Raw genomic sequence first — 8079 nt, 5'->3', positions numbered from 1 at the left:
CAAGTCCCATACTTGATTTTCAGACATGAAATCCATTTCATATTTCATGGCTTCAAGCCATATTTCGGAGTCTTGACTATCCAAAGCATCTTTGTAGTTCATATGTTCTTCTGATTCTAAAATTATTATTTCAGAATTTTCAGTCAAAAGGAAATCAATATATCTCTTTGACGTAATGATGGTCCTACTAGACCTACGTTGGGGAACAAGAGAAGAAGTTTCTACCTCACTAGGTTGAGTGACTTCGCATGGATTATCTCCAAGTGGGACGGTAGGAGGTACATAAATTGAATGCACCGCCTCCTGAGCACTTTCATGCCGGGCCGCCTCTAATGAGGTGTTAACCTCATCCTTTTGTTGCTCATCTCGAACATCTTTGAGATATACATTTCTCCCACTTGTTTTTCTGGAAATAAACTCCTTTTTCCAGAAAGACACCATTACGAGCAACAAACACTTTGTTTTCTCTTTGGTTATAGAATTAGTATCCCTTAGTATCTTTTGGGTAACCCACAAAGAGACATTTATCGGATTTAGGTGAAAGATTATCAGAAGTAAACGTTTTACATAAGCTTCACAACCCCATATCCTTAGAAAAGACAATTTTGGAACGTTTTTAGTCCACATTTCATATGGTGTCTTTTAAACTGCTTTGGATGGTGCTCTGTTAAGTGTGAATGTCGTTATTTCAAGCGCAAATCGCCAGAATGAGATAGGAAGATCAGCAAGATTCATCATGGATCGAACCATATCAAGTAGAGTTCGATTTCTTCTTTTAGAAACGTCATTCAACTGCAGTGTTCCTGGTGGAGTCCATTGTGAAAGTATTCCACAATCCTTCAAATGATCACCAAATTCTTGAGATAAATATTCACCACCACGATAGGAATGCAGTGCCTTAATTTTCTTCCCAAGTTGGTTTTGTTCTTCATTCTAGAATTCCTTAAATTTTCCAAAGGATTCCGACTTATGTCGTATAAGGTAAACAAATCCAAATCTGCTTACACCATCGGTAAAAGTAATAAAGTAATTGTACCCTCCCCTAGCCAAATTACTCATAGGTCCAGACACATCCGTACCTATAAGGGCTAAAAGGTCATTAGCTTTTTCACTTGAACCTGTGAAAGGTGACTTTGTCATTTAACCCATCAAGCAAAACTCACAAGTATCAAATGATTCAAAATCAAATGATTTGAGAATTCCATCTTTATGAAGCTTCTCAATACGTTTTGAGCTTATGTGGCCTAATCGACAATGCCATAGGTATACAAGGTTTGAATCATTTGCTTTATGTTTCTTGTTGTCTATGTTATAGATGTGGGTTTCTAAGTCTAGCACATATAAACCATTTGATAACTTAGCGGAGACATAGAACATGTCATTATGAGGATTTGGTTCGATCCATGATTAGTCTTGCTGATCTTCCTATATCATTATGGGGATTTGCCCTTGAAACAACATCATTCACACTTAACAAAGCACCATCTAAGGCAGTTGAAAACACAACATATGAAATATGGACTGAAAACGTTTCAAAATTGTCTTTTCTAAAGATATGGGGTTGTGAAGCTTATGTAAAACATTTACTTTCTGATAATATTTCACCCAAATCCAATAAATGTCTCTTTGTGGGTTACCCAAAAGAGAGTAATGGATACTACTTCTACAACCAAAGCGAAAACAAAGTGTTTGTTCTTCGTAATGGTGTCTTTATGGAAAAGGAGTTTATTATTTCCAGAAAAACAAGTGAAAGAAATGTATATCTCGAAGACGTTCGAGATGAGCAACAAATGGATGAGGTTAACACCTCATCAGAGGCAGCCTGGCATGAAATTGCTTATGAGGCGGTGCATTCAATTCATATACCTCATACCGTCCCACTTGGAGGTAATCCATGCGAACTGACTTAACCTAGTGAGGTAGAAACTTCTTCTATTGTTTCCCAACGTATGTCTAGTAGGACCATCATTCCATCAAAAAGATATATTGATTTCCTTTTGACTGAAAGTTCAGAAATAACGATTTTAGAATCAGAAAAACCTACTAGCTACAAAGATGCTTTAGATATTCAAGACTCCGAAAGATGGCTTGAGGCCATGAAATCTGAAATGGATTTTATGTCTGAAAATCAAGTATGGGACTTGTTTGATTTGCCTGATGGGGTAAAACCCATTGGATGCAAATGGATTTTCAAGTTGAAAACATACAAGGATGAAAACATCAGTGTTTTCAAAGCAAGGTTGGTTGTGAAATGTTTCAATCAAATTCATTGTATTGACTATGATGAAACTTTCTCACAAGTAGCCATGCTGAAATCTATTAGGATAATCCTTGCGCTTGCTGCCTTTCATGACTATGAAATATGGGAGAGGGATGTGAGAACTGCTTTCTTAAATGGGTTCTTGAAAGAGGATTTGTGCATGACACAACCTCAAGGTTTTGAAGATCGAGAAAATCCAAGGAGGGTATGCAAGCTTAAGAAGTCCATTTATGGACTATAACAAGCATCAAGGAGTTGGAACCTCAGATTTGATGAGGCAGTCAAGAAATTTGGCTTTCTCATAAATGAAGAGGAATCTTGTGTATACAATAAGTTAAGTAGGGGTAGTATTATTTTTCTGGTCTTGTATGTGGATGACATACTTCTCATAGGAAATGATAAAACCATGCTTGTGTCTGTCAAGGAATGGCTTAAAAATTGTTTCTCTATGAAAGACTTAGGAGAGGCAGAGTACATACTGGGAATAAAGATCAATAGAGATAGATCTAAAAGGCTAATTGGGCTTAGTCAAGAGACTTATATTGATAAGGTTCTTGCAAGGTTCAAGCTGGAAAACTCCAAAAGAGGTTTCATTCCCATGCAACGTGGCATAACACTTGGCAAGACTCAGTGTCCTTCGAGTCCTTATGAGGTCAAGCGTATGAGTAATGTTCCCTATGCTTCTGTAGTAGGATCCATTATGTATGCCATGATATGCACTCGACCAGATGTTGCATATGCTTTGAGTATATGCAGCAGATACAAGTGAAATCCAGGAGATGCAACTGGATTGCAGCGAAAAACATCCTTAAGTACTTGCGAAGGACTAAGGAGAATATTTTTGGTTTATGGTGGAGATGATGAGTTAGTTGTTATTGGATACACCGATGCAAGCTTCCAGAGTGACAAAGATGATTTCCGATCGCAATCTGATTTCATATTTTGTCTAAATGGAGGAGCTGTGAGCTGGAAGAGCTCTAAGCAGAGTACCATCGCGGATTCTACAACAAAGGCTGAGTATATTGCAGCAGCTGATGCAACAAAGGAAGCTGTTTGGATCAAAAAGTTCATTGGTGAGCTTGGTTTAGGTTCCTAGCAGTGAGAATGGCATTGAGTTATATTGTGACAATAATGGTGCCATTGCTCAGTCTAAGGAACCCAGATCGCACCAAAGGTCTAAACATGTGCTCAGGAAATTCCATCTTATTCAAGAAATCGTTGGAAGAGAGGATTTGAAAGTAAGCAAGGTTCATAGTGAGGATAACGTAGCAGATCCTCTGACTAAACCGCTTGCTTAACCTAAGCATAAGTGTCATACTAGGCCCCATGGGGATTAAGCATATGGGAGAATGGCATTAGATTGTTTACTTCATGTTTACAATTGTAAAAACATTGATTATGCTTTGGATTTTTATCAATAAAACTTCGTTTCTTATTTAATTGTTTGGTTTAGTATTAATAAAATGTCCAAATAATTTGTGTTTTCAAAAAGGATTATCCAAAACGTTTTCATAATGGAACCCTATAAAGTGAACATAAATTACAATTTATTTAATTCCATAGTATAAATGACTAAATTGGACATAAGTGATTTAATTAAAAGACTAGTATATAATTAATTGATAGCGCAGTTCCATGGGCTATGGAGACATAAAGATGTCTAATTGATTATATGGATGTATATTTGATACATTGAGACTGGACCTAATTAGATTCTAAAAGTAGAATCAAAGTATTATATTTGGTTGATTCCTTAGACATGAGTATGTCTTAATAATAACCACAATATAATTAGTTTAAGTTTGACACTGTTAAACGTCGCGTCGTAAAAGGAACTTATAAAGGCAGTGATCAGGTGGGCTAAGAATTGAGTGGGAGTTATGGTCATACAAGAGTGGATAAGTCCTCCTATTTAATAGGAATGTGGTTTTTGGGCCTCTTGATGAGCGAGAACTAGAAAATTGCATGGCCATGCGGAATAGGATTAAAGAGTTATCCTTATTTGAGCAGTTCGAACTCAACAATCAAGAAACATAAATTTGAGAATAACATTTGGTTATCAAATTTTACATTAAGTGACTTAATTAAGGAATTTAACATTGCAATCTTATCTTCGGAGAAGTGGGAGATTGAAGGAATATGTCCTTAGACATTCTGGCAATTAATAAATATAAAGAGGAATAATATTATGAAGATAATAAAGTTAATTATTTTAGTAATCGTATTTTTTTGCTAAAGAATAAATATGATTAATAGGACAATATTGATTGGGCCTATAACTAAAATAGATTAATCCTATAAGGTCACACATTGTATCACAAGTTGGACAAAGTAATCCAAAACCAGTTAGGATTAGGATTGGGCCGGTCCAAAGGGGAATAGGAGGAGAATTAGTTCTCCTAACTAGCCTGTGACTCTTCTATTATATATAGGATATAATATTAAGGTTTAGGTGATCAAATTGATTAATCAGTTTCTTTTCACTAGAGAGAGAAAGTGAAACCCTAAATCTATTTCCACTAAACCGGCGCCTATACCATCAAAAGCAAGAGAATTTATTCTCTCCCGTTCTAGCAAACGTTGGTGTTCACCTAGTGCTCGTGGACTGAATAGAGGAGCAACATTTGGGGCTCTCGGATCTTCAAAACTTGCATACAACAGGTAAATCACGCTACAAAGGTTTAATATTTAATCCCTATTGAATGATTCATGTATTTGATTGTGTTTGCGATTCTATGATAGATGTTAGGAAATTATTTCCTGAAATTCCGCTTTTTGCATCTACATATTCCTACATAATACTCTCCCCGGTCTTTATTAGTTAATTACCCGTCTCTTTTGCAAAGATTTAGGAGAAACAATGTCCTTGGACATAGAGGGAAAGAGAAACTATTATTTTATGTTAAAGTTGAATGTATATGTGACGGAAAGTTAGTGATCCTATTCCAAAGTCAGAAACAAAAGAAATAGGTAAATTAATACGGGTAAATTAATAAAGGCCGGAGGTATTATATCCTAAAGATATTTTTATTCTACGTTAATATTCCTTACCATTGATATTGGTTATTGATATTGGTTTTTTCGCAAACATCATAACTGTGAACAAGTGAGAGATACTTGGTTAAAGACATACCTGACCCTTCCCAAGGATGAAGATAGTAGATGGAACTCGAATCGTAAATGAGTTGTGGCATTGATTTGTTATGATAGACGTGAGAGAGAAATAAATAATGAAAATCAGACAACAAATTTATGTGGTTCACCAATATGGCTACGTCCACGGCAGAGAGAGAGAATATTTTATGATATGAGAAAAAAACCAGATTACAGAGAGAATTAAGTCTAATTCGTCGTATAAAACAATTAGGTTAATGACCTATTTATACTCCCGCGACAAAAACGTGTTTTTTGGCCAAAACGCCGAACCGCCGGACCCGCCCAGGAGGGATTTTGCTTTTTCAAAGCTGCTTGCGCCCCCGACTGAAAGTGCCCGGGCGAAATCTGCCCGACCTACCCGGGCAAGGCGCAAGACGAAACAGTTTCGTCAGTTCTTCGTAAAACAGTCATAACTTTCTTGTTTCTCAGCGGAATTTGGCATATGACCTATCGTTGGAAAGCTCTTGGAACAAGCTATCACCTCCAATTTTAATCACATCAAAACCATTTATAAATTGAGAGATATTTGCATTCAAAGTCAGCCTTATGTCATCCCTTCTTCACACACTCTACCAAAACCTTGAAGGCACCATTCAAGGCACCATTCTTACAAATCTCCACCTTGACTTGAATCCTCTCATAATAAGCTATAAAACAAATGCATTAATCACAACGCCCAGAATCATCCTACAACAGACTTTTTCCAAAAGACAACCAGACCAGATTAGTCTTTAAGGACCCCAGAATTCCCCCAAGAGGGCAACTAACAATCACGAATATTGAGTAAGTCCAAACAATGTTGAAACTTACTCTGCGGAACCGGCTTAGTGAACATATCAGCAAGATTATCAGGAATTCCTACCTTTCTTTCCTTCATTCTAGTCTCGCTCCTCAGGAAATGATATCTCACATCAATATGCTTAGTCCTCTCAGAAGGTGAAGACCCTTCCTTCTTCTGGAAGACCCATTTGCATGTAACTGTCTTCCTCTCCTTCGGACGTTTGACTAGCCCCCAATTCCGATTCTTACGCAAAGACTCCATCTCATCTCCCATTGCAGCGAGCCATTGAGAAAACTTGCTTCCAGAAACAACTTCTTTATAGGTGGATGGCTCACGATTTTCAACCTCCACTTCCTCATCAACCATGTCTTCAAAACTATGCCTCTTTAAAGGCCCCACACCAACTCTTCTAGCTCTATCAAGTGTTATGCTTGGTTGATGTACTTCAGATGTGGTTGACTGATAACTAGAAGACTCTTCAGTAGCACTATGTTGATCTTCTCCACCTTGGTGCTGTGATTCACTCTCATCGTGAGTGACTTGCAACTCCACTTGTTTATCAACATCACTACTAACAGACACAATAGTAGACTTCACAGGAGAGTTAAGCATAGAACTGTCATCAAATATTACACTTCTACTAAGTATAACACGACTCTCAGAAGGTGACCAGATTCTATAGCCCTTAACTCCACTCCCAAAACCCACAAATACACCCTTCTTAGCTCTAGGTTCTAACTTACCCTCATTTACATGGTAATAAAAAGTATAACCAAAAACTCTCAATAGAGAATAATCTGCAGGCTTACCAGACCACACCTCATAAGGTGTTTTACAATCAATACCTATGTGAGGTCCACGGTTGATCAGATAGCAAGCAGTACTTACAACTTCTGCCCAAAATCTCCTAGCTAACCCAGCAATTGAGAGCATGCACCTCACTCTCTCCAACAGTGTCTGATTCATGCGTTCTGCAACTCCATTTTGTTGTGGTGTATTTCTAATAGTATGATGGCGAGGAATCCCTTCATTCTTGCAGAACTCATCGAACTCAAACCAATAGAACTCCAGACCATTATCAGTACGCAACCTTTTGACCTTCCTTCCAACTTGATTTTACACTAAGACTTTCCAGTGCTTGAAATTCTTGAATGCCTCACTTTTATACTTCATCATAATTACCCAAGTCATTCTTGAATAATCATCGATCATCGACACAAAATACATGTGACCTCCAATAGATGCAACTCGCGATCGGGAAGGTCCCCAACAATCAGAATGGATATAATAATCAAGAGTACCTTTCATTGTATGATGAACCGCCTTTGGGAACTTGCTGCGATGAAGCTTCCCAAACACACAGTGTTCGCAAAACTCTAGATCCTGCAGCTTGTGCCCACATAGAAGATCCCTCTTTGATAGAATTTGCATCCCCCTTTCACCCATGTGCCCAAGTCTCATATGCCACAACTTGGCCAACTCCTCCTTGTGAATCTCAGATGATGCAACAGCAGCAGAACCTGTCACAGTAGAACCTTGAAGAATATATAAGGTACCATTTTTAATACCTTTCATAACCACCTTTGAACCTTTATAAACACTCATAACTCCACTTTCACCTTGAAAATCGAAACCTTTACTATCAAGAAGACTCAAAGATATCAGATTCTTTGTCATTAATGGAACATGCCTACCTTCGTTCAAGGTACATAATGTACCATCATGAGTCCTCACCCTGATAGAACCTATTTCAACTACTTTGCAGGCAGCACTGTTGGCTATAGAAACATTGCCTCCATCTATCTGCTTATAAGTTGAAAACCACTCCCTGCATGGACTGATATGATACGACACCCCGGAATCAAGAACCCACACATCCCTA

The sequence above is a fragment of the Beta vulgaris genome, chromosome 4 (genome assembly GCF_026745355.1).
Source record: "Beta vulgaris subsp. vulgaris cultivar EL10 chromosome 4, EL10.2, whole genome shotgun sequence".
Lineage (NCBI taxonomy): Eukaryota > Viridiplantae > Streptophyta > Magnoliopsida > Caryophyllales > Amaranthaceae > Beta > Beta vulgaris.
This window is presented reverse-complemented; position numbering follows the sequence as displayed.